General features: G+C 38.0%; 1 long non-coding RNA gene across 1 annotated transcript; it reads left to right on the top strand.

The window, feature by feature from the left end:
- Positions 1-569: 569 nt before the first annotated feature.
- Positions 570-7,368, top strand: LOC131506415 (uncharacterized). Its single transcript, XR_009258921.1, has 4 exons — positions 570-991; positions 2,811-2,910; positions 4,890-5,040; positions 7,207-7,368. It is a non-coding gene; the product is annotated as an uncharacterized LOC131506415 (long non-coding RNA).
- Positions 7,369-8,502: the final 1,134 nt, after the last annotated feature.

Here is an 8,502-nt window from a genome sequence, read left to right as displayed (position 1 = left end):
CAGAGCCTACTCAGTGTTGAACTCCAGAGCCTGTGCCATTGACCCATCATGTGTGTGCTGCTTCACTTGTATTCTTTATTTCTGATCTTTACCTCGAGTTCAGGATGATTCTCGTATATTGGATATCAGGAAGGGTAAGATGAACCTGTTAATAAGCCAAAAGTTTATGGTCATTCTCTGAGGGCAAAGCATTGTGGATATATTTCTCCATAATTATGTATGTAGGGGTATATGTGGTGTGCATACAGTGATGATATTTTTTTTAACTCAAAATCAGGACACATGCCTGGCATAGAATTTTTAAACAATTGTTCATTTTAAAAATGGTAAGAATAGGGGCGCCTGGGTGGTTCAGTCGGTTAAGCGTCCGACTTCAGCTCAGGTCACGATCTCCCGGTCCGTGAGTTTAAGCCCCGCGTCGGGCTCTGGGCTGACGGCTCAGAGCCTGGAGCCTGCTTCCGATTCTGTGTCTCCCTCTCTCTCTGCCCCTCCCCTGTTCATGCTCTGTCTCAAAAATAAATAAACGTTAAAAATATTAAAAATAAAATAAAATAAAAATGATAAGAATAGACATATCTACTAAGTATGTGTATATGTGTTTATGTCTGTGTGTATACATATGTATGTACACACACACACACACACACACACACATATATACAGAAATAAATATATACCATGCTGTATATATACCATTGCCAGACGTCTGGTAGAAGTTGAGAAAATTTCCGAGGCTGAGTTTAGGCTTAACAAAAAGAACACTGTGATTAATAGTGGTATCTGATTTGAATCCTCAAGGGGAAAGTGGTGGCCCAAATGTCTGACATTTGCCATCTTGAGATAATGTACTTACGGTTTCATAAAACTTACATATTAAATTATATGCGTCATTTCAACTAATGCAGGTATGATGGTAACGGAATAGGTGTAACTCTTAAAAAACTGGGGATTGAGGATCACGATGGATCATGGAAAAACATAAAAGTTTCAGGTAAAAACTAAACAGATGGAGAAAGCCACCTATGTTTATACTTTGACATCGTAAAGTGTGTGCATGTGACAAAAGTCACCTTTCTTCGGAGAACAAAACCAGAATGTCCAGGGTGAGCACTGAAAAGAGAATGTCCTGGTTGAGTCAGCTGGACTGGAAAATCCCCCTCAGAAGGACTGCCCCCCCCCGGTGGTGGCCTAAAGGTCTTCCTAAGATTCTCTGAGACACCACTGAGACAAAGTAGGCTGTTCAAGAAGACCTTACCAAAGGCTAGTGGATTAAAAGTAGAAATCAAAAAAGATACTGTAATTTGAGTATGCCTTATGAGACCAGGCCTCTCCCAGGAGTGCACAGGCCCCATCCTTCCCCACACGCAGTGGTGGGAACATGGAGAGGCCTCTCCCGGGATGGTTCTCCTGACTTCTAGCCTGCCTCCGATGAGGGCAGAAATTAGCTTAACTTACACGATTTGGAAGCAGTCTCTCTGACACCTCAACCAACTGAGAGCCCCCGAGTTCCCTATCACGCCATAGATCAGGATTCTTACGTGATAACGTGTTTTTCCTTTTGGATTGATCTGGGGTAGTGACCTTGCCAGGTAATCACATCTCAGTCTAGTAAAATACACGTATGAAAGGTAAGGGTTCATGGTAACGAGGGGGTCATTGACAAATCGCAGTTAGCCTAGAAACTAGGAAGGATCCCAGTAGTTTTGGTTTATATACAAAGTCATTCTCAGGACATGGGTTAAATAAGAAGAAAGAGCAGCATTCTATGACTTGAGAAGTAATCTTCTAAGTTTTACTCGTACCTTCAACTGAAATGAAAATAAATCTTTGAATTATTTTTAATCGATTACTTTTTATCAATCTTTCTTGGATTGCGGAAGGGTGACCACCTGTTCCATTTTTTTGTCTGAGACTGAGGAACTCTCAGGACTCGGGTCTTTATGTGCTAAAAGCCACAGTAGTGGGTAAGCCAGGATAGTTGTCACCGCAATTACAGACCTGACTGAGAACCTGATTAAACTGTGCATTCACTTTCTATGAAGATCCACATACACTTGATATTTTGCATACAGTTTCATGAATTGCAACTTGAAACACATTTGTGAGCCCCAGATGTTCACGGACCCTGGGGAAAGAAATTCTGGCCCAAATAAATACATTTTGGATTTTATGTAAGCTTATTTAAATCTTTAATTTCCTGAAGTAAAATGATACTGCATGCAAAGGGTCAAACCTAATTACCTTTTTTTAAATTTATTTTTTTTAATTCACATTCAAGTTAGTTATCGTATAGTGCAACAATAATTTCAGGAGTAGATTCCTTAATGCCCCTTACCTATTTAGCCCTTCCCCCTTCCCACAACCCCTCCAGTAACCCTCTGTTTGTTCTCCATATTGAAGAGTCTCTTATGTTTTGTCCCCCTCCCTGTTTTTATATTACTTTTGAAACCTAATTACCTTTTTCAGATTTTATATGATTAAAAAAAACTTTACTATTGAAGTATGGCTGACATACAATGTTATATTTAAGGTGTACAGATAGTGATTCGACAATACTATACATCACTCACTGCTCACCACGATAAGCGTAATTATCATCTGTCACCATTCAACATTATTACAACGTTATTGGCTATATTCCTTCTGCTGTACATTTTATCTTCATGACTTACTTATTTTATGACCAGAAGTTTGTACCTCTCAATTCTCTTCACCTATTTTGTCCATCCCCCCACTCCCTCCCCCCAACCCCCCCACTAATTAGTTTTCTGTATTTAAGAGTCTGTTTGTTTGCTTGTTTTGTTTTTTAGATTCCACATGTAAGTGAAATCACATGGCATTTGTCTTGCTCTGTCTGACTTATTTCACTTGGTTTAATACCTTCCAGGTCCATCCATGTTGTCGCAAATGGTAAGATTTCATTCTTTTTTATGGCTGAGTAATATTCCATTATACATATACATGTATATACATATATATAATGGAATATACATATATATATAATATATATATATATATCCATCCATGTTGTCGCAAATGGTGTATATGTGTGTGTGTGTGTGTGTGTGTGTGTATACACATACCTCTTCTTTATCCATTCATCTGTTGATGGACAGTTGGGTTGCTTCCGTATCTTGGCCATTGTACCTAATGCTGCAATAAACATAGGAGTGAATATATCTTTTTTCAATTAATTTTTTCATTTTCCTTGGGTAAATACCCAGTAAAGGAATTACTGGATCATGTGGTTTTTCTGTTTTTAATTTTTAAATAACTTTTGTTTGTTTGTTTGTTTGTGTTTATTTATTTTGAGATAGAGAGCATGTGCAGGTATGACTGTACATGAGCTGGGGAGGGGCAGAGAGAGAGAGTGGGAGAGAGAGAATCCTAAGTGCTTTTAGCACAGAGCCTAACATGGGGCTCAATCTCACAAAATGTGAAATCATGACCTGAACCAAAACCTAGAGTTCGATGCTTAACTGACTGAACCACCCAGACACCCCTCTATTTTTAATTTTTTGAGGACCTCTATACTGTTTCTACAGTGGTGGCACCAATTTACATCCCCACCAATAGTGCACAACTGTTGCCTTTTCTCCACATCCTTGCCAACGCTTGTTTGTTTGTCTTTTTGATACTAGCCATAATGACTGGTATGAGGTGATAGCTCACTGTGGTTTTGACTTTTAGTTTCCTGATGATGAGTGATGTTGAGCATCTTCTCATGTGTCTGTTGGCCATCTGTATGTCTTCACTGAAAAAAATGTCTATTCAGGTCCTCTACCTATTTTTTACTACACTTATTTTGGGGGGGGGTTGTAAAGTTCTTTATATACATTGAATATTAATCCCTTATTGGATATATCTGATATTTGCATATATCTTCTCCCATTCACTACATTGCCTTTTCATTTTGTTCATGGTTTCCTTAGCTGTGCAAAAGCTTTTTATTTTGGTGTAGTTCCAATAGTTTATTTTTGCCTTTGTTTCCCTCGCCTGAAGAGACAGATCCATGAATAGGTTGCTTAGGGTGATGCCCAAGAGATTACTGCCTATGTTTTCTTTTAGGAGTTTTATGGTTTCAGGTCTCACAGTTAGGTATTTAATCCATTTTCAGTTTATTTTTGTGTATGGTGAAAGAAAGTGGTCCAATTTCATTCTTTTGCATATATAGCTGTCCAGTTTTCTCAACATCATTTATGGAAAAGATTGTCTTTTTCCTGTTGTTTATTATTGCCTCCTTTGCCATACATTAGTTGACTGTCCCATTGATCTATATGTCTATTTTTATGCCAGTATCAATCTTTTATTGATGACTCTAGCTTTGTAGCATATCTTGGAATCTAGAATCTGATACCACCAGCTTTGTTCTTCTTTCTCAAGATTACTCGGCTATCTGGAGTCTTTTGTGGTTCCATACAAATGTTAGGATTATTTGTTCTAGTTATATAAAAATACTATTGATGTTTTGATAGGGATTGCGTTGAATCTGTAGATTGCTTTGTGTAGTATGGACATTTTAACAATATGAATTCTTCCAATCCATGAGCATGGTATATCTTTCCATTTGTTTGTGTCATCTTCATTTCTTTCATCAGTGTCTTATAGTTTTAAGAGTACAGGTCTTTCATCTCTTTGGTTAAGTTTATTCCAAGGTATTTTATTCTTCTGGGTGCAATTGTAAATGGGATTGTTTTCTTGATTACTCTTTCTGCTACTTGAAGTTAGTGTGTAGAAATGTATTCTTTTGGGTGCAATTGTAAATGGGATTGTTTTCTTAATTACTCTTTCTGCTACTTTGAAGTTAGTGTATAGAAATGCATTTCTATATATTAATTTTATATCCTGCAACTTTAGTCAAAATTTACTTTGGCGTCTTTCCTTTTCAGTGATATCTGGAAGCCATGTCAGAAAAATACCAAAAATAGAGGAAGAACAAGAAGATTTACTTGATTAAAAAAGTGGCTGAAAGACAAGTTCAGAGAGGGATTCAGGAACATGAGATAATTTGAAAAATATGATCCAGAAAAAATAGGCAAGGTAAATGTATTTTAAGAATTATAATAGTTCCATATTTAATTATTTTACACTTAAAGATTTTCCAAATTAAAAAAATAGTACATATTCATTATATAAAAATTTGAACCTATGGAAAAATATAGCCAAGAAAATGTAAATCACCTAATAACTTAATCACTCGAGATCTTTGCTATGATCATGATGGTACATATTTAGTCTTTTAAAAATTAAATAAATAAAAAATTAGGATTACCCCAATTATTTTTATTTTGTGAACATAGTTATTATTAGATTGTGGATATTTCAACAAATCATTAACTAGAACTTTAGCATGATTTTCATGTATGCTTAAGATTTTATCAAATGATATACCATAACTTATTTCCCATTCCTGAAAGGAAAAATTTCCATTTTTTCAACTTTATTCTCAACATTCTCCACTCAATACTTCACATCCGGTCACCAAATGTGTGTGGTGCCAAGCAATTCTCCAGTTCTCTGTGGACACCACCAACTGGGTGTCCTGCCATTTAATTAAATTTTCCTACTTGGAGTTAGCATCAGATCCTACAGGTTAAGACCTCAGTCACACAAGACTGCCCTCATCCCCAACTCCAGACACCGACCCCAAGTTGTCACTTGTGCTTCTGATCAATCAGCTATAAGTCATGACCCCTCCTTGTGTTTAGTAGCTTTCTAGAATGGCCCACAGACCTCAGGAAAACAGTTTACTTACTAGATTACTGGTTTATTATAAAAGGATACAACTCAGAAACAGGCAGATGGAAGAAATGCATAAGACAAGGAATGGGAGTAGTGGGGAAGGGATTCAGAGCTTCCATGCTGTCTCTGGGCATGCCCCCCTCCCAACACCAACACATGTTTACCAACTCAGAGGCTCTCCAAACCCCATACTTTAGAAATATTTATGGAAGCTTTGTAATATGTGCAGGATGGATTATTAACTCAATCCCCAGGCCCTAGCCCAAGGATGGGAGATGGGCCTGGACATTTTAAGCTTGGTCTTTCTGGTGACCAGCCCCTATCCTGAAGCTGTCCAGGAGCCCACCAAGATTTGCCTCATTAGAACAGGAGACGCAAGTATCACCTGGGAAATTTTAAGGGATTTTGGAACTCTGGGGCAGGAACTGGAGTCAAAGACCAAACGTTAGAACAAAAGATTCTCCTAGAACCTTTATCACTTAGGAAATGCCAAAAGTTTTAGGAGCTCTGGCCAGGAGCCAGAGTTAAAGACTAAAATCTGTATTTCTTATTATATCACAATTTCCCAATCAGTGTTGGGCATATAGGTTGTTACCAGTTATTCACTGTTTTATTTAGTACATTGAATACTTTACAAAATATACCTCAGTTTTTGTGATCGTATTTCCTTAGCGCAAATTTTCATTTTTAGGGTGAAAAGAATTTAAATATCTTCAGGAATAGTGCCAAAATTGCTCTCAAGAAATTTATACCCATTCACATTCTTACTAACACTATCTATGTGCATAGCATTAGCTTTCACCCTGGCCTAAATTGGGTGTATTAGTTATCTAGTGCACATTAACAGAGTAGTCCTCAAAATTTGTCAGCTGAAAACAATAAGATTTATTATCTCACAGTTTCTGTTGGTCAGGGATCTGGTCTGGGTGTTTCTGGCTCAAAGGATCTCATGAGACTGCAGTTCAGCTGTTGGCCAGGAGTGATGAATCAAGGCTCAACTTGGGGAGGAGCCACATTTAAGTTCGCTCACTGGCTGATGACCAGACACATTTGTTCCTTGGCACACGGGCCACTTTATAGGGCAGTTCACAACATAGCAAGCAGCTGGCTTGCCTCAGAACAAGTAAGCAAGAGAAAGAGAGTGCCTGAGAAGGAAGCCTCGCTCTTTTTATAACTTCATTTTGGAAGCAACGTCCCATGATGTTGCCATATTCTGTTACAGCAAGTCAGTAGATGCAGGCCACACTCAGGCGGAGGGCATTATTCAAGGGTGCATGTACCAAGGTCTAGAGATTGCCTATCACAGTACATTGCCTATCATAATATTTTCTTTCTTTCTTTCTTCCTTTCTTTCTTTCTTCCTTCCTTCCTTTCTTTCTTTCTTTCTTTCTTTCTTTCTTTCTTTCTTTCTTTCTTTCTTTCTTTCTTTCTTTCTTTCTTTTTTAATGTTTATTTTTGAGATAGTGCAAGCCAGGGAGGGGCAGAGAGAGAGGAACAGAGGATCTGAAGCATGGTCTTCATTGATAGCAGTGAGCCCAATGTGGGGCTTGAACTCACAAACCACAAGACCATGACATGAGCCGAAGTCAGACACTCAACCGACTGAGCCACCCAGGTGCCCCTCTTTTTTTTGTTTTTTTTAAGACAGGGAGATAGAGGGCGCAAGTGAGTGAGGGGCAGAGAGAGAGAGGGGGAGAGAGAGACAGGGAGAGAGAAGCATGTCTCACCTGAAGTGAGGCTCATTTTCACCCAAAGCGGGGCACGAGTTCACCCAATGTGGGACTCAAACTTACAAACCATGAGATAACCTGAGCTGAAGTCATATGCTTAACCGACTGAGCCACCCAGGTGCCCACCTGTCATAATACAGTATTTTCATTTCAAGATAAAGCTTGGCCAAAAATAACCACTCAATTTTATTTTACTTTGTTTGCATTTGATTACCTGTATAGTTGAACGTGTTTATTTACTAAATTAGTATTTTACCCAGTAAGCTAATATATATTGAGCATTTACTATGAGCCAAGCACCAACCTAAACATTTTTTTTGTGGCCTGAGCCACCCAGGCACCCCTCTTCTTCTTATAAGAACACTGGTCATATTGGATTAGGGCTCACTCTTTTGACCTCATTTTCCCTTAATTACCTTTTAAACAGTCCTATTTCCAAATACAGTCACGTTCTGAGTTATCCTGGGGGTTAGAATATCAATATGTGAATTTTAGGGGAACACAATTCAGCCTCTTTCAGCCTCTAATACTTACTTGCCAACACTTGGATTTATCAATCTTAATGGTTTTAAAAATCAATTGAATGTTTGTAAATGTTATTATGTTATTTAACCTGTATTGGCATGTCCATTTTCCCTACTAGACAGTAGTTCCTGAAGTCTGGGCCTTTGTCTTACTAACCTTTATAACCGCCACTGGGAAACCATAGTTAGCATTTAGTAAATGCTTACCATTGGAATTGCATTTTTTAAACCAACTTGAAGACAAAGAAGCCAGTAGGTTCTGTAGACTTTGCCTGGTTTGACCTTGTATTGCCAAAATACTTTTTAAAGTTGTTTTTATTAATTTCAAGATTTATTAGGCACATAGTTGTTATTCATGTAAATAGTTCCCTGACTCTATTATCCAGTTTGCATTTTTATCAAAGCTCTCTGCTTTTCTTCCCCTTTTGCTGTGAGTCTCTGAAAAGCATTTCCTGGATCCTTAGAAATCCCAGTATATCTAGTCAAGGTGGGGACACTCTGTAAGC

This window comes from Neofelis nebulosa, chromosome 3, assembly GCF_028018385.1.
Source record: "Neofelis nebulosa isolate mNeoNeb1 chromosome 3, mNeoNeb1.pri, whole genome shotgun sequence".
Taxonomy (NCBI): domain Eukaryota; kingdom Metazoa; phylum Chordata; class Mammalia; order Carnivora; family Felidae; genus Neofelis; species Neofelis nebulosa.
The sequence above is the reverse complement of the archived record's forward strand: the minus strand, read 5'-3'. Positions and strand labels throughout refer to the sequence as shown.